Source organism: Pipistrellus hanaki (genome assembly GCF_964339955.1).
Source record: "Pipistrellus hanaki genome assembly, chromosome: 3".
Lineage (NCBI taxonomy): Eukaryota > Metazoa > Chordata > Mammalia > Chiroptera > Vespertilionidae > Pipistrellus > Pipistrellus hanaki.
In genome coordinates, this window is record NC_140505.1 from 1,982,003 (window position 1) to 2,002,021 (window position 20,019).

The window sequence follows — 20,019 nt, forward strand, 5'->3', positions numbered from 1 at the left end:
ATGTTCCTCTCCTTGTACTGGTGTACTCTGCAGACCCAACCAAAAAAGACGGGAAATTCCACAGGCCATCATGATAGAGGCAATATATGCTCTGATATAAGAAGAGCAAGATATGAGGAAGAGTAGCATTGGCCAATGGTTTTCCCACCTGCAGCCCAAGGCACCTGCAGCATACTGGATATTTTCCATTTTTTAATAGCAAACACAGTGACATCTGCCAGATGGTGTTGGACTGATATTATTAAGATAGTTATTTGGCCCAGCCAGTGTGTCAGTGGTTGAGCATTGACCTATGAACCAAGAGGTCCTGGTTTGATTCCCGGTCAGGACATATGCCCTGGGTTGTGGGCTCCATCCCCAGTAGGGGGCATGCAGGAGGCAGCCAATCAATGATTCTCTGTCATCATTGATGTTTCTATCTCTCTCTCTCCTCCCGCTTCCTCTCTGAAAACACTATTTTTTAAAGTAAAATTTTTAAAAAAAGAAAGACAAAAAAGGAAAGATAACTATTTAACAGATAAAAGTGCTAGGTATTTCTTTTGGCCTAGAGACAATGTGTTCTATCAATTTTTCCTCACTCTGTTCCTTTAAATCAATTGAATCCTTCCAAAATATAGCCTTTATCTTGGTCTAGCCTCTATCACCACCAACCTTTAGTGTCTTTTCCTCCAGTCCATTTTGCACAAAGCCTCCAGTTTAATCCACCACCACCCTGCTTTCTCCCACAAAATAAATAAGACGAAACACTCAGAAAAACGAGGCTTAAACAAACCTTCATGTTCAAGAAGCAGGTCACTTTATTATTTAAATAGATTTTTTTCCCTTTGTTCTCTAGTTCTCTCACTATTCTGATTCTTTGCCTTGAAATAAGTGCATATTCTAGAGGTATACACTTGAAACCTATATAATTTTATTAATCAATGTCACTTCAATAACTTCAATAAAAAAATAAATGCATATTCTAATCCTTACCATGTTGAAAACCAACAATACACCAAAAAGCATCCTATTCATAGATGTAACATACCTGGTATTAAAATATTGTATTTTAAAGCTTTGATAATGTATTTAATATGGCACGGGCTGCAGGGAAACACAGCAGAAAGATCTACTTGAAGGTTTAACTGCTTTCACCAAACTTCTCCTTGACCCCATCTCACTGCTCTTTCCAGAGAACATGATAGTGTTGGCCACTTCTTCCTTATGAACTCTCCTCCTTCAAGGACATGATATGGTCTTTCTGGCAACTTAACATTTTCTTTGCTATTCTCAGCTTCTTTCTACAACATTTTCTTTAAATCTCTGTTTGGGATCCCTTTTGAGTCTCCATGCACCTTAGGTCGATTAGCATTACCACCAATAATCACACACGTGTTGATAACTTACAACCAGAGAATTCCAGTGCAGACTTTTCTCCCAAACTCTGAACCTCTGCATCAAATGGTTTATGGGACCTCGCTCTTCACAGTCAAACAAATTTCATCTACGCGAGACATACTTTCCTGTGAGAAATCTCTCCTTCTGGCCCTTACTGCTGAGCTCCTGGCGAGGACGTGGTATCTGTGTGCGTTTTCATCTGTTCTCTCCCGAGCAACTTCCTTAGAGCTGGCACAAAGCAGGTGGTGTGATGTATTTGTTAAAGGATGAATGATCAATCAATCCAATAAGGAATGAAAAATATCACAAATGTATGTTATGTCACACAATAGTCAAGGGGATGTAAGATCCAGCATAAGGAATGTAGCTAATAATATTATAATAACTGTGTACGGTTTCAGGTGGAGGGAATCACTCTATAAATTGTATCAATGCCTAACCACTGTGCTGTACACCTAAAAATAATATAAAATAATATTGAATGCCAACTGTAATTGAAAGAAAAAGTAGGGGAAAATGGGAATGCATCAAAAAGATTAATAGTGGTTATCTTTATATAAATATACAAGAAATGGCTGTTTTTCCTTTTATGCTTTCCTGTTATTTGTCAGATTCCATTAAGCATACAAAGGAGTCTGAAAAAAATCAGATAATACATAAAATAATTACTAATGACATAAAAATGAGTAAGTAAATACATGTTATGGAGTTTTAACTTGCAAAATAGCAACCTGCCCATTGTTCTAGCCTTTCCCCCAGTTTTCCTATCTAAGCTCTTCTGTTTCAGTTCAGCTGTAGCTCCCCTAGTGCAGTCCCTGGGTCTCCTCCCCTCTCCGCCCATTCTTCTTGTTCCTTTGTGGATATTCATTAATGGGTGTTAATCTAGTCAAAGCAACTGCAAGAGGGGGAGGGGGCTGCATCTGACTAGGGAAGAAAGAATAGAGAAGAGACTTTTCAAAAAAAAAAAAAAAGATGATGATAAAGGTCTCTGGGCAGACTGCAAAGAGGAAACAAAGGAGAATGAAAACAAAGATTTTCAACTGATATCACACACACACACACACACACACACACACACACACACACGACAAGACAAGGGACCCATGCATTTTCCAACCTGAAGTCAAGGAAAACAGGCAATTTTTTTCTCAAATAAATATGTTAAAATTGGTAAGATATATTCAGTTCATGTTCATGAACAAAATTTTAAGATAGAAACATAACTGATTCTTAAAAATGCCACATTTGTTAGTGCAATACTTGAAAAGCTTTAACCAAAGCAGCATGATAATAAAACAAAACCATTGTTCTCAAAACTAGAAAATTTAATAAAAATAAAAAAAACACTTCTAAAACAAACTGAAACTAGGTTTTATCATAGCAGAAAATTAAAAAAAAAATTACCAAGTGCATATCTAAAATGTTATAGGGTAATTTCAAAAGTTGATTTTGTTTTTCAGAGATTGATTCTTAAATACCAGTCAGTGATGGGTAAATATTTAACCTCCAATTCCTGGTAGAAAAAAAATCAGAGACTTAAATATAATGAAAATAATAACATGGCTACCTCAAAGTGAAAAATAAACAAAAACAAACACAAAAAGCAATAAACTAGGGCCCATGCTCCAGGCAAGAAACTATGACAAAGAAAGACAATGAGGAATACAAAATGGAGCTCACTATGCTAACAGCATCGGCTCCCTTTGCACAAGGGGCACCTCATGGAAATACCAAGTCCTGTTTGCCCGCAGTGTTGATGGAGGTGGGATCAGAAGGCCTGGCGGAGCTGTGAGCAGCCTGCCTCTGAATGAGGCCAGCAGGGCCTTAGGCCTAGTTCTACCGCTCATTAGCTCCATAATCCTACCCAGTTAATTTCCTTCTGTAGAATGAAGAGGACCTGTAATATCTCTTCTTCTAAAAAATCTCTTCTTCTAAAAATTTATCTCAACAACAATAGATTTTTGGAATTACCTTGGTCGGTTGAAAATAATTTTTATAATTGCTCTGCATATTCTGTTCACTGACTAATCAAAACATCCATGAGCGAGTTTTCACACAGGCATAGTAATAAAAAATCAAATTAAAATATGCCACTTTCATTGATCTCATGCAGGGATCAACTGTCGTGGCACCTAAACTGAACGGCAATCACAGTAACTCTGTTATGCCCATTTAATTTTGTCTTTGTTATTTTATTAGTCAGAGAAAAGCAGCTAAAACAAACAAACAAACAAACAAACAAACTTGATAGATAGTTAATTCCTTCTTTTCCTACCCCAAATGTTTGAGAGGATTAGGAATAAAAACAAAACTAAACGAGTGACAAAATCATGATTATAAAAGCTTGCTCTCATTTTCTACCTGAGATTTAGTGTTAGGTTCCCAGTTATGTACCAGTCAAAGGAATGGGGCCGAGATGCAGAAGTAGACAGGTTAGTGAGCCGCATTGCCCATCCTCCATCACTCTGCCTCTGCTCCTTCCTCATCTCCCTTATCCCTAAAGTTGGCTGCGGAGACATTGGCCGCCAAGGCAGGGCTCATGTGCCAAGGTGCCAATCTATGCCATCTGCACATGTCATCTGCCATGCCGCTCACAGAATGGTTTAAAGGGGAAAGAGTTAAGTGAAAACCGGCATTTATAGCAATTAGACTTATTCTAAGTAGTATTAGCATTTTCTCTGAAAGAATACTTAATATTTTAAGGCTACTTTAACTTCTCATTTACACAAAAATAAAAATGTATTTGGTATTTATCGAGGCAAATCTTTAATCATCTAGCTTTTTGCACATACTATGTTCATCGTCATAATCCGTAAATAAAAGAATTTTTGAAATAGCAAATCCAAGGCCACTCTTAGAGACGTCTGTCCATTTGGCCAGTCTCTAGACAGTTTTCTATTCCCCGCCTCGTTAACATCTTCTGAGAAGCCCAGCTTCTCCGTTACTGAGCATGTTTAATCGACCACTATGGTTGTCATGCCAACCAACATAGAGAATCCTGAGCTTCACGGGGCATTTCAATACCGTGACCCAATTACAATCTGTCACAAATTCACCAGCAACATAAAGGGACTCACACACTAATCACACGTAATTTCTGAGGCTGAACTATAGGGATGTCTGCGACAAGATTGTCATCAATATTCAAAATAATCCAAATGCTGCATGTTTCACAAGTATGATCCTCTTAATGGTTATTGTCTTTATTGTCTTTGGTTATTGTCTTTATGAGTTTTTTTTATTTATTAAAAATGCTTGAAGTCAATATATTTAGCTTCTCTTTTACTACAAAAGCAAATGCCACTGGGATATTTACTTACACATGGTATTATAGATACCCTATTCTCCAAATTGGAAATCAGTGAATATCAAAATTATCTCAATTTTGTGTTATAAAAATGAAAATTTACAAAGGCCTGGGTTAAGCTGTATAATCCTATTAGTTGTTGCTTAAGAAAATCTTTAGCTCAAAGGCAGGAACAACAAATGCTATGGATTGGAGGATTTGCCACATGATGAAGTTAGCTATTAATTATAAAAAAAAGATAGATTGTTTGTTGCTGTAGAGCAAGAAAGGGCCAGCAGCCAGCATAGAATCAGCACTGGGCTGGGGAAAATGTTAGACTAATTCTTTGCATTTATAACATAATGAAATGTTTTACCTTCCCTGGGCCATTTCTTTACTGTATTTATGATCCTTTGCGTCAGTTATGCAAGTGTGTGTGTATGTGGGGGGAGAATAAATGAGTAAAATATAAGGGATTTTATTTCTTCTGAGTTTTGGCTAGAGATTCCATTTTAATATCATCAATCCATGCATTGGCTCTACCTACTAGCTAACAGAATATTGATGCTCAGCTGAGTTGATTGTATAAATAAAATCAAGTGACAGATGAGCTTATCTGATAAAAAATTAGATTTTATAAAAACATAAAATGTATGAATAGAAAAGATATTCTAATTCCAGTAAGATGGCAAGAATGTAATAATGTCCCCACATAACTAATGCAAATATCAGCTTTAAAGTACATGTCATCTAGAATTAATAGAAGCACAGAAATGAAACCCCAGTGCGTTCCCTTAACACTGCAAATAGGAGAGTGAGGGTCATGGGGCTAAGTGATGGCCGTATGTCCCCAGCCAGCTAGTTAGCGGCAGCCACAGCATCAGAGCTCACTTGATTATTCCGCATGAATTTGTCAAGCTTTGGGATGTGCTGTTATAAATGTTCTTCTGTGTAAAGGATGGCTAATTTATAAAGGACCAACTTTACATGTTTATGATTGAACTTGGGAACTAGTTGCAATCATCTTAATCTATGGATGAAAGAAGAGCGCTGTTTATCTCTTAGCTAACAGAGGCTGCTGGTAGAATGACGATGGTAAAGTGAAGCATTGGTCTAAAACGCACGGAACTACTTACTACAAAACAGGAACATTTCTCTCTCTCTCTCTCTCTCTCTCTCTCTCTCTCTCTCTCTCTCTCTCTCTCTCTCTCCTCTCTTCTTTTCTCCCTCCCTCCACAACAAGAATACATTATTTTACAAATATTTTGTGATTTTTTACTATCTTTCTAATAATTGACATATTGTCCCATCTGACCTCCCAAACATTTGCACACATTAACATCTTCATGAGAAGCATGTTTCCCCATCAAAATTAATACCATAGCCTGTCATCATATTGAGTTATTAATTATGTAACCTGAGGAGTCTTCACACAGCCCAAGAAGTCATTAATAAAATTAGCATAGAAACAAAATACTGCATTAAGGCAGGTAGTAATGCTACAAACAAGTGATAGTACTTGTTTTGGTTGAGTATAACGTTGACATTGCATGAATAATTTGATCTTATCACAAAAATGTTTTAGTCTCTTAAATTTCCATTGAGAATGTCAAAGCTCATGTGTGCTTTTTCATTCCTTGTGTTTACTGGCCATACAACCTTTATTTCTTCTAGATCAGAAGAATTTCCAATAAATGAAAATAACTAGTAGGAAACCTTAAAATCAGAGTTCAGGTTGTGCCAGTCTTTTTTTTATTCTGTAATTTTCATGGGATATCCTAAAAGTACTATGCTTAAAATTTTTTTAAGTCAAACTAAAAGATAATTCAAATTTTTAAAATCAGACTAAAAGATAATTCAGACTAAAAGATAATTCAAAAAGAAGAAGCTATCCTATGTAATCTTTTGATTGCTCTAATAATTCATTAACTTTCTATAATATTTGGGAAATATACTGGCTGTAACACATCACTAAGCTTGGTTTCTCCTTCTCCAATGTATCATTCCAATTAATCTCTCTCTCTCTCTCTCTCTCTCTCTCTTTTTTAATAATGTATTCTTTTTTTTAAATATATATTTTATTGATTTTCCACAGAGAGGAAGGGAGAGGGATAGAGAGCTAGAAACGTCAATGAGAGAGAAACATTGACCAGCTGCCTCCTGCACACCCCCTACTGGGGATGAGCCCGCAACCAATCTATATGTCTTTGACCGGAATCGAACCCCGGACCCTTCAGTCCGCAGGCCAAAGCTCTATCCACTGAGCCAATCTCTTCAACCTGAGGCCATTCTTTATCCCAGCAAATGCAGCTCGCTGTCGAAAATGTGATGGTTCTCCTTTGTGACCTACATTTCCTCCTTAGAAAACAGTGGATTCCCCGAGAAAGCAATTTACCCAGGGAAATGTAAAATGCGTTTCTTTACACTGCTCCAAAAGAGGCATCGGTTTGTCTCCTGGCAAATCCTCAGCTGCACTTCACATAAAAGAAACTGAAGCCAATTGGAAATCCTTGCCCGGGGCTAGTAAGGAGCAGGGAGTTCAAAGAGTTTGTGGTCTGGTGCATAGTAACATCTCCTTTTTCTTTTTTCTTTTTCATTTTGGAAAATGGGAAGCCACATGATTCTTTCCCACCCATGCCCACCAGCCAGGTCCTCCAGGCCCATGGCTGCCCTGGGATGGCTTGGGCAGAGCCTGCAGGTCTCCCGGGAGCTCCAGGCAGCTCCTCTCTCCATGCTCACAGGTATCAGCCCTCTGCTCCAACAACACCATTCCTGCTCTGGCTGGAAATACATCCACATTTCTTCCATATCTGACTGAACTACTGTCACTGTTGGACAGTAGCAAGAAAGTCCACCCTACAGCAAGATCAGCACACCGACTCTTTCCCATCCATCCCTCCTTTTTTCCTCACATCCACCTGGAAAAAGTGACAGGTAAGACAGCATATCTACCTAAAACAAAGGGGACTCCGCTGCCCCCCCCTCCCCGCCCCGTGCTGTCTTGCAGGACCACCCACTCCCAAGATATGGGATGAGGTGCCGCTTCATCCCATATCTAACAGAGATCACAAGACCCTCTCGGCGAAGGTCACTGTTTCTGGCACAGTGAAACCTCAAGCTAACCAAAGAGACGTAACAGTCCAAATGACTCTCTGGGTTCCATTCACTATTGAAGTGGCACGACATTCGGTGTTGCTTCACAACCACAGGAAGCCTTGTAGGCTGATCCTAGATGATATAAAACCCCCACTCCAATTGTGGCAGGGTGGCACTGTCAGCTTGGGGAGATGAGATTCCATGGAGTCCTGCAACGCGTATGGAGGTGATGGTGGAGTGATAACTCATCCAAGAGATGACAAAGTAGTTATTCCCCTCCCTGGGTGAAAGGTCACGCTGGTTACTGAGACCAGCAGAGCAAACCATAGACTCGAATTCAGTACCATCTTCAACAAGCCTCAACACACCAAACTCATCCAAGTTCAAAAACAATAAGATCAGCTTTGGCGTTATATATAAATGCACCGAACAACAAAGTCTCCAAACATGGGACCAATTTTTGTTAAAAGGGAAAAATAACACAACAGATTAATGAACTTACAAAGATTTTGGAGAAAGAATGGTTGGAATTTACTATAATCCATGTAAATACAAAATACAAAATCTTATGTCATAAATTATCTATTTCTACAGAGAAATGACGCACACATTAAACATTTTCAGAAGTGTAGCACAGTGATAGCTTAGATATATTAAAGTGCTATTTTTGTAGATCACAAAGGGATGATATTAGCAATGCAACATAATACATCCATCATTTGGTCAAAGGAGTTATAAATCACTTTGTAGACATTTTAAAAATATATTTTTTATTGATTTCAAAGAGGAAGGGTGAGGGAGAGGGAGAGAGAAATAGGAACATGAATGATGAGAGAGAACCACTGGTCGGCTATCTCCTGCATGCCCCATACTGGGGATCCAGCCCACAATCCGGTATGTGGGTATGTGCCTTGACTGGAAATTGAACAGTGACTTCCTGGTTCATAGGTCAATGCTCAACTGAGCTACTGGCCAGGCACTTAGTAAACATTTAAAAAAATTTATTTTAATACCTACAGACTGAAGTGAAATAAACATCTGTCAATCAATAGGAGATGTGTCAGAATCTGATATAGTTGGAATGGAATGGCCAGGAGATCTGATATTTTGTTATAGAGCATATTAGGCAAAATATTTAGTCTGTATTTTTAATATTTAAAAAAGTATGCAATGCTCTGTGGGACAGAGACATGGGGAATCCAGCTGTTGGGAGAGGTCTCAGCTCTATATCTATCTATCTATCTATCTATCTATCTATCTATCTATCTATCTATCTATCATCTATCTATATCTATCTATTGTAAAAGCCTAAGCAACTATCCAACTGTCCACTGACCACCAGGGGGCAGACTGTCAATGCAGGTGCTGCTGAGCTGCAGTGACTTAGCAACTGGGGTTCTCCAGTGACACACCCAGAACCAGAGAGGAGGGAGTACGATTCTGGGGTGCATCACCCAAGAACTGCCCTCTCACTATCCAGGACTCCTCGGGGGATGTTGGAGAGCCAGTTTCAGCCTGATCCCCACTGGCAGGCCGAGGGACACCACCAGTGCACTAATCCGTGCACCGGGCCTCTAGTTAGTTTATAATGATGTTGCTTTTGCATCATTGCTGGATATGAAAGAAAAAAAAATCGAGTACTAGAGTTGATGACAGAGATTAGAATGACAATACAACTGTGAATGGGATGCAAAATTCCCTTCTAATTTCTCAGAAACAATGGGCAAAATATTTTTAATGTTCATATAAAAATGGCAGCCCTACCTGGTTTGGCTCTGTGGGTAGAGCATCAACCTGAAGACTGAAGGGTTCTGGGTTAGATCCAGTCAAGGGCACATGCTTGAGTTGTGGGCTCTATCTCCAGTAGGGGGTGTTCAGGAGGCAGCTGATCAAAGGTTCTCTCTCATCATTGATGTTTCCATCTTTCTCTCCCTCTCCCTTCCTCTCTGACATCAATAAAAACGTATTTTAAAAAGTGGCAGCTACATTTGTTACCAAGCATCACAATGGAAGGCCCGTATATGTCATGTATTTATGAGCAGGCACTCTCATGCCCGTGTGGTGCAGAGATCACTGCCAGCAGCGAGTGCCACCTCTATGTGGATTACATTTTATCTAGTGCTGCACGAACCACAAAATCACACACAAACACGTGAGTGAAATGATCTTTTCTCAGAGGTCCGCTTTGGGGCATGGCCACACCATTGGCACGGAAAGCACAGCACTGCTTTAGATGTTCAGGAAGAATTCACTCTTCTTGAGAATTCAGGAAGAATTTCACCAAGTAGTGGCACCCATCAATGATGAGCACGCAGAAAACTGAGCCCAGCAAATGGCAGGGGCCCTGGGGGGAACACTGCACACACCATTGCCTCGTGCTAGCTGCCCCGTTTCAGGCTGTGCTTTGCACACAACCACAGTATCAGGCGATTGTTAGGGGCCATATTCTGATAGAAACAGGGAACCTGAAGGCATAAAGGAAGGCAAAGGAAATCTGTTACTCAATGACATGCTTTTCTTCGAATTTATGGTCTTGAAAACCGACTGACTAGCTAGAGCCTCCAATCTGCCTTATCTCGTTAAACTGTCTTCAATAATTTCAAACTGTTATTTCTTCTGCAGTTTTGTTTTCTTTGAACAATACTTACTAAGGAACACAGTGAGCCCAATACACTTTTTTTTAAAATCAGCATCTTATAAAATATTGGAAGCTATAATTTCCATCTGCTGAACTTAACAGTTCACTGTATTTCATTTAATTGCTAGAATTGTAATGTGAGAAATATGTGGGCACTTTAATAATAAAACAAAAATCTATTTTCATAAAGGTTGTTATCAAACTACTGAATGTAGTTCCGGTCAAAACATTTTTAAAAAAATTATTTTGAGTTCAAATATAATGACATAAAATGAGTAATGGCAGCATTTTTCCAAGCTTGGTGTAGCTGCACTGTGAGATCTGTCTTCACATGGAAAAGGAATTTCCATCCATCCTGTAGCCTGTGTGGTAGACTCATCCTTTCTTCTTGTTCTTCCTCTCCCTCTTCCCCTAGTCTCCACCATCATCTCCTCCATCTCTATTGTCATCGTTGTCGTCGTCGTCGTCATCATCATCATCATCATCATCATCATCACATATAACTGCATTCAGATCATCATCATCATCATCATCACATATAACTGCATTCAGAGCACCTGGCAGGCTGGGTTCAAGAACGAAAGGTAAAATCTGCTCCCTTTGAAAGGGAGATGGGGCATAACATACACATTAAAACTAATCAACAAGACCTGCCATATATTAAATGCTAAACAGACATTTAAAAAATAACTGTTATAAGAATTCAAAAAAGTGATTAACTCTTTAGCATTATGTAATTTTAATTCTGATGTTCTGCCTCGAGGGAAGTTGTTGAGTTATTTTGTAAGTGGTTACAATGGGTTATGAGGAGAGAAAAGGAGAAGGAATTTGAATTTTCTAAACTCCTACTATGGTGCAGATACTATGACAGTACTTTCACCAGCTCACTATGTCAACTAATAATGACATTAAACCCAAAGATAATGGCAGAGAAAATGGATTTTAAAAAGTGGGTTCGGAGCCCAGTGGAGTTGACTGTTGAACTATGAACCAGGAGGTCATGGTTCTATTTCCAGTCAGGGCACATGCCTGGGTTGCTGGCTCGATCTCCAGTGGGTGTCATGCAAGAGGCAGCCAAGCAATGATTCTTCCTCATCATTGATGTTTTTCTCTCTCTCCTTCTCTCTTCCTCTGTCTGAAGTCAATAAAAACACATTTTAAAAAATTATTTTAAAAAGTGGGTTTTGAGAAGACCAGGAGTGAACGAGGCAGGCTGAGTTTCACAGGAAGTGCGTGAGGTGTGGCAGGAGCCGAGGCTGCAGCAGAAGCCACCTGGTCTGGGAACCTGCCAGGTCACTGGCCACTCAGGACGGCAGCTGACTGCAAACCGCTGGCTGCTCCACTTCCCTACGGTTCATGGAGGGAATTTGAGAGTATGGTTTTTGAATTCTAAACCTTATCACATAATCACAAATTTCTATTGTGGATGTTTGAGTAACGAGACTTAAATGCTGTAAGTTCAATTATTCTATGAGTAACAATCAGCAGCATCTTTTACTGTAAAGGAATGAGAAATGTTAAACATTTGATGACAAACCATCCTATCCAATAAAAAGGGAATTTGCTAATTGACACTCATGCTGTTGCAAAGATGGCAGCCCCCACAGCCAATAAGGAGGGAATATGCTAATTGACTGCCCCACCCTCAAAGATGGCAGCACCCACAGCCACAGGATGGTGGCACCTAGTCCCCTCAGCCCCATGGGGCTGAAAGTACATGGCAAGTCTGGGCTCATCCTGAGATGGGCCGGCCACTCCATGCACTTGCCTCAGAGTCCCCCAATCCCCTCAACCCCCAGCTAACCAGGGTCAGCCCGAGATATAGGCAAGCCTCCGATATTGGCTGCCCAGTCACCAGGGCCTCCTGAGGCTCAGGTAACCAGTGTTAGCAAAGGCTTGTGCTGCTGGCAGTGGCAGCAGCAAAGGTGTGATGGGGCATGGCCTTCCCCTGATCACTGGGCCACCTCCCACTCTTGAGGGCTCCTGGACTGTGAGAGGGGGCAGGCCAGGCTGAGGGACCCCCACTGCAGTGTATGAATTTTCATGCACTAGGCCTCTAGTCATAAAAATATCTGAGTTATAACAAAACATAAGTCAATCTAGGTTTGGTAACATAAGGGCACTACCTCAGAAAGTCAGAACTTCCCAAATCATATTCAAAGTCATAGCTAAAAGTTCAGTGCTCAGACAATGCTCAACACTATGTTTTAAAAATTGATTCTAAATTGCAAAAATTCATAGAGGTGTTTTATTAAAAATAAATGTAATTATTTACTACCACTGAAAGAAAATTTAAGTCTAGAATTCCAAAATTTGAATTTAAATGTTATATTATTGAAAAAAATTATTTTCAAACTAGACACATTTTATTCTCAGAACTGAAATAAAGTTCATTAAGTTAGAGTAAGTCATTTCATTAAGTTAAAATGCACTGTGCTGTCTGGATAACTGTGTGAGGTTAGATTTGAGTTACTAAATAGCCTCTAGCTAAATAGTGTGCCCATAAAGTTAAAGAACATTTAAAATGTATAAAAAAGTATAATCAATATTTATTAATATTAATATATATGTTACTAGATACTCAATATGAAATGCTTAGGAAAGTGCCTGGATTTTTAAATATTGGCAATTTATACAGAATTTGGTAAACATAAATTTACAGTTTTGAGTACAGAAAATAGTTTATTATTATATTATTTATTACTTATTATATTATTTTTTCATACAAAAAAACTGTAAACCTACTTTTGCCTTAACCTGTTACTATTTTCCATGAAAACAAAATCATGTTAGTAAAGGGAGTTAGCTATGGTTCAGATGTGCAATCACTGAATTGAAGTGTATATGTGATATAGTATAGACTACTGAAAATGAAAGTCAATATCCACTCATATAAGAAAGGTGATATGGGGAGGTGTCTCAAAAATTTAAGAGCCCTGGCCAGTTTGTCTAATGGTTAGAGCATTTGCCAGAGGAGCAAAAAGTCTCGGGTTCAATCCTCAGTCAAGGGCACGTACCTGGGTTGCAGGTTTGATACCAGGCCCAAGTCAGGGCACCTCCGGGAGGCAACCAACCTATGTGTGTCCCTCTCACATTGATGTTTCTCTCTATCTCTCCCTTCCTCTCTCCCTCCCTTCCGCTCTCTAAAAATCAATGGAAAAAATATCCTCAGATGGGGATTGACAACAACAAAAAATTAAGAAGAAATGGCTATTTGGGGGGAAAAATCTGACCAAGTACTATTTCTTATTTGAATTATTTACTAGAACTTTTTTTTTTTCTTATCAAGTATCAATAAAAATAAAAATGATGATAAAGTATTTATTTCAGATTTTATTTTATTAAGAAAGAATAATGAATTCATTCATTCATTCATTCAAAGAATCCTTCTAATGGGGGAAATAAATTACATTAAAATAACAGATAAATTAAAACATTGAAATTTCTATTATTAGTGGAAAATAATAATTAGCCAAAATTTTCAATTGCTTCACTTGTACTTGAGAATAATAATAATAATAATAATAATAATAATAATATAAAGAGCACGCATGCTCCAAGATGGTAGGCAATGTGAACAATATGTTTGGTATTCCTAGCATAATTCTCAGGGATAAATTCCATCCAATCACTCCTTTGTAGAGGTAAAGAAATGAGAAGATTACTATGTCTCATATAACGTAAGATAAGCCCCAAAACATTCAGCCATCTAGACTATGAGTCCAAATGTCACTCTGTCTTTGAGCAGTCATCTAGTCATTCACAGCAGCACTGTTCCAACGTCGCTGATACATCTTCACGCTCCTCGTTTAGAAGCCAACAGCCACCTTCCTTTCTCCTCTGACCTCAGGTCTTCTCACCTTGTAACGTAACTCCCCGTGAATTCCACTGACTTTCCTTTGTGACCCACGTCAAATCTCCCACTCATAACTTAAGAGAAAACAAATCATAATCTCCTGTTGTTCTCTCCTTTCCTTTTCACAGACAGAGGAGGAAGCTGCCCTCAGATTAAGACTCCCTGAGACAATGGTGACGACGTGGAGAGAGAACTCAGGGGAAAACAAGACTCATTTTCACACTGTCAGCTAAGCCACAGCTGTGCCACCTGTGCGTGTGGACGCTGTCCAAAGGGATTTGAAGCACAGCCAGGCAGTCTGCCCTGGATACGGAAAGGAAAATTGTCAAACCTTCTGCATGGGGGAGGGCGTGTGTGTACAGGGAAATGGAGGCCAAAATGGACACTGGACGTACTTCCTGCACTTCATAAACCTCACGTGTGCCGTTACCTTTGGGATTAACTTCTAAGAATGATTAGCTTCTAAGAACCATCTTGTAGCCATCACTGTACGTACGTTCTGCGTGGCAATCTCAGTCTACAGCACAGAGCTCCTCGGTCTCCTTAAGTGTTTAAGTCTCAATTCAAAGAGGTCATGAAGCAATTACATCAAGCACTTTCATTCCAAAAGGTGAATACACTCATTTCAATGATATTGTTAAACACACACACACACACACACACACTCACATTTTATCCTAACAAGATGATAGATCATGCATGAAGCATTTTGGATTGCTGAGACAAATAGCGCCAATGTTATAAAAAACATAATTAGCAACAGATCCAGTGAAAATATAAGATGACAAAATTCTAAATCATTATTATCTAAACCACAGAAGTCACAATAACCAGAGCAATGCAGAAGCTCTTGGAATCTCTGTTAAATTTTATGAAAAACACACCTAATCTTCCTCACTGGCAAGTGTCAGAACCACCCTGGTGACAGCATGAGCTCATTGCTTAGCTCCCAGCACTGCATGCAAGTAGAAACCCAGCTGCAAATGGTGGGGCTGGTTCCTCCGAAACGCTGCACACAGTCTGAATCTCCGGCTCATCCAGCTTTGTCATCCATTATTGCCAAGTGGCAGGTGACGATATGGTTGAATGAAATTTGTCTACATGGCCCTAGACAAACAAGGCAAGTCCTCCTTTTCACAGGTCTGTAAGTAGCCAATATCCAAGAAGAAAAAGGAGGCTAATCTTCCATTTCTATGGTTGTTCAAATCATGTTGATGTTATTATTTTTCTAGCCTATTGATTTCAATTGCTATTAAAGTTTCTAATTCTATAAATATAGCAGGCACTTTGAGTCATTCTGGTTCTTTAATTTCTTTGCAATGGTGCTCAAAATATTTTACCATCAATACTTAACTACTGGTAGGTAGTGGCTTTAGGGTAAATTAATTATTCGAGTCTAGAAATCACCTAGAATGTGTTAATAGGTAGTGTCCAGTTGAGATTTAAGTTCACAATAAGTGTACATTTGGTTCAGCTGCCCCTTGGCAGGTTAAACTGGGGGGGAGGGGGTTCTTAACATTAAGCCTCTTTAACAGGATCTGGACATGAGGCGGTCTTTTATTGGGGTCTTTTGATTGCAAAGAACAGAGATTCACTCAGATGACTGGGGATGGACAGCAGGGTCACTATAAGAGTATATGGAGGAGTGAGGAGACTGTCAGGGCTACCAAGAATCATCTTTTCCCAGTTCTCAAGAAGGAGTCCAATGGACCCAGCTCTTTTTTTTTTTTTTTTTTTTTTTAGCCAAGATTTACAGGTCACCTAGGGATTATAGGCACACCTAGGGATTGGCTGCTGTTGGTAAGGCTGTGCACATCTGGCCAATAAAGCCAGCATAGGTGAACAAGAATGTGGCCATGAATTACAGAGTGCAGCTGACTCCTGCAGTAGACCTGTGTGGATGAGGCAGAGTCACTGTGAAGGTGGTGTGGCAGGCAAGCCATTACCCATGTCCAGTGAAGCTCAGTGTGTTGTTGAAAGTCAGGCCCTTGCCTAGTTTGACTGCATGGAGCCCTGGCTCTAATACTTGTTACTATGGGATTTTGGTCAAGTTAATTAATCTATTTGATTTTTTAGCTTCCTCAATATTAGGACCATTTAAGGTCATTGTGAAAAGTCGATGAGTTAATTTATGTCAAGTCCTTAGGCCACTGCCTGGCACTGGAATCACTGAGCAATCTAGGTTGACCAATTGCATCTGGTGTCATAGAGCCAAAGCACGCCCCTTCTCATTTATTATAGGGTATCTCTTCAAGGGATGGTGTCTGGCTAAGGAAGGGTGAGGCACCAAAGTCCTCTTTCAAGGTAAAAAGAACCCTGGTCAAAATTTTTTTTCAAAAAGACTTTCAATCAGCCCATAAATATGATACTTATGTTTTTGTGAATAGACTCCTTTACAGTGATGTGTGCATATAAATGTAGAATGTAAAATGTAAAGCATGTACTTATGAACAGACATTCAAATTTAATTGTATAGTATTGTCCATATGAGATAGATAGACATTAAAACCCAATGTCATTCCATTTAGATATTCCTACTGGTTTTCAAAGGTAAGCGTATGCTGCCATGACATGTGTTAGTGGTGTTGGTCTAAGAATGAACAATGACCACAAACAGGTGGCCCTGTGCTGGGTGTTGAGATGGAAAAGCTGGCCCAGTTCACACCAAGTTTGGTCTTCTCCTTCCTGGAGTGACCCATCCCTGGAGGGTCACCGAGCCTTGCTTCCCTGGGGAATGTGCTGGAGAAGAGGTCAGTGGCTGACTGCTCATTCTGAGAAGATGAAGACATAAATTCATATGCCTGGTTAATCATGCTAGGAAAACACGATGAGTAACTCCAGGCATTATCTTTTGGGCTGATTAGAAAATTTCCGTACATAAGATGGAATTCTGAAGCTTGTTTCATAGGATGTTCACGTTCAATAATGAGGTCCATGAGGTTTCTGGCTCTTTGTGACAGTTTAGTCAATGTATGAAGATTCCAACTTGAGAGCTATTCCTGTGCATGTTTTTTTCTCCTTTACGCCTATATAATTTGATCAATTCTGATAATCAATCATTGATTCCTAACTCTGTGACCTCCTCTTAATTCAAAAATGCTGTCACTGAGGTTATCTATGGTGTCACACACTTTGTGGGTGGCCAGAACATGCATTCACTAGTTCACTAATGATCAGACAACCTTCAATCATTTTCATGTTCCAGACATAATCACATGTGTGTATGCCTTTTTACATCTTTGTAAAGACCTCTTCATGGACCCTGCCAACCCTGCCAAGTGGGGCCCTTGTTGTCCTGATTTGGTGACCACATATTTCAATCTCTGATGCCCATGATGCTAGGTTAATGGCCACACGTAAGGGCCATGTTCAAAACAGCTGCTTTTCTTTTTTTCCTCTTTCCCTCCAAATCAGAACACAGTTGCTTTGGCTGAACATGAGATAAAGTGATTGGCTTCCATTTAGAAGACATGTTTTACCAAGAACATATGCTTCTTAAAGACTAGACTCCCACTCAGCGTGACGGGATAGATCTGTACCTTTGGCCAGGCGGGCAGAAATGAATGGAGAGGCAGAGCAATGACCCCAGTGCAGTGTCGCACCGAGGCAGGGGCTCGGGAGAAGGGGCTGTGAAGTCACCGTACTTGTAAACCATCCTCTCTCCCAGGCCGAGCACGAACAGTTAAATTAGGGTAAATGCCATCAATTGCCTTTTGCAGATTAAGTGGGGTAGGGAAATCTCCTTATGAAGAGAAAGATATTCCTTACGAAAAACCTATTAGAGCTCTTAAGCATCGACGATGTTATTTTAGGTGTGTGTGTGAGACTGTCAGCTTCCATTTCACATTCTGGTCGGATTTGGAAGGTGACCTGGGAAAGTACTGGTATGGATTTGAGTCCTTCTCATGTGTGACAGGGAAGGGTAGGCTTTAACTGCAAAGAGTGGGGGCCGGGAGGGGGGGAGCATCTTTCAGATGGAAGAATCTTGTGTGGCATCTGAACTATTATTTGAGAAAAGCCTGTGCCGCTTCAGAAAAACAGGAGAGGAGCTTAAGCAAAGCACTGCTCCCATTCAACCTGTCCACCCAGATGCCTGGCCGAGCTCTGAGAGTCCACCTGCTTGCCAGGTGGCTCCTCCACCTTCAATCCCATCGGGATGGAGAGGAAGCATTAATATTCAAAGACAACGTCCCAGCAACAATGTGACAGAGAAAAGATGTCGCAGGCAGCGTCGAGAGGAAGATGACCAGGTGTGGAGAGAACGAAATCATCTTCTTCTCAAATATACGAAAAGAAGCTTCATCAGAGATATTCTAACTGCATATCTCTATATGCTTATAGACCATGATACACATTTTTTCTGTTAATTTTAAAAAAATTGTTTCCCATGGCTGTTCCCGATGGAAGTGCGCACATCTTAAGGCTAAGAACCCGCTGCGACAGCCTCTTCCCCATCACATCACCACTGCCTCCGCCCCCACAGGGGAGACTGTCAGCGCTCCCTGGGAAAAAAATAACAACTAATTACATCATTCTTCTTCGCTCCGGCATCTACAGAGGCTTGCTCAGACACATTCAACCTGTTACCACAATCCGTGATTTATTCCCAGGTTTCATTGAGTGTAATGAATAGCATCTCTCTATTCAAAGTGATCAGCCCATCTTTCCTTAAAGAGGTTGACTAGCCAAAAAGCAATCTCATGTGCAATAAAAAGATATTGAAGTGTTTTATTCTTAAAGTAGAACAGGCATGGAGATGCCTCTTAAGGATGGAACGTACTATGAAAACTCACCGTTTCAAATCACTGACGAACGCTTAAGCGATCTGTTCATATATGATGGAGGTAGCTGAGGTTTTTTTTTTTTTTACAGTTGAGGTTTTTTTATTTTTATTTTTTTTAATCTCTGTAGGTTATTTTGTTTATAGTACAGATTGTCATCAACAAGCTAATGACAAACATGTAGGCACGGGCTTGCTGATTAGCTCCCCGATGGCTTATGTAAAATCCTTATGTACTTATTGTCATGGACTCTGTGTCTATGTGTGCGCGCGCGCATGTGTGTAAGAGACCCAACAAAGCTGAATGGCTCAGAAAGATAAAAACACGATATTGTGCTTCCAAGCTAGCTGTTTTATCATGTAAAATATGGCATTTTCTAAAATGATGATTTACACACATCCGAAATCAGATTTGATCCCTGGATCCTTTCAAGACTGCGCTTGCGTGCTGCCTTCATGTATGTGCTGCCTGTGTCCCTGCTTCATTGGAAGAACACACAGCGGTCCCTGTGACATTACATAAGCCTGAACGCAGACTGGAGGGGAGCGCTGCTTCCCCGGGGGGTGACGCTGGTCCCTCCAGAGCCACCACTCAACACACACACATCCAGGGGTGTCTGCGTCGCTGTAAATTGCCAATATTTGCCCATTCTCAATCTACAAAAATGACAGTTTCCCGTTAGCGTACACAGCAGATGGACCTACACAGGCGCAACAAAGCATCTGAAGACCCCGCAGCCTGTGCCACTCAGAGGTGGCGACAGGCAGGTCTGCGGGCAGGAAAACCTAACACTGGTGTCTTCATCTATATTTTAATCGCAAACCTGCCCCCCCCCCCAAAAAAAAATATTTTTTAAACAGGTGTCCCCACCAAACCGGGATAAACAGACTCCGGGTCTTTGTTCCGGGAGATGCCCCTTCAGAGGCATCGAGGAGGGTTACATCACCAGGTGTCTCAGCTGAGCACCACCGGTGCCAGAGACCGC

At 40.2% G+C, this 20,019-nt stretch overlaps 1 protein-coding gene across 2 annotated transcripts in view; it reads right to left on the reverse strand.

The window, feature by feature from the left end:
* Nucleotides 1-20,019, reverse strand: part of GPM6A (glycoprotein M6A) — a 158,737-nt gene that overhangs the window by 57,338 nt on the left and 81,380 nt on the right. The window lies entirely within an intron of this gene.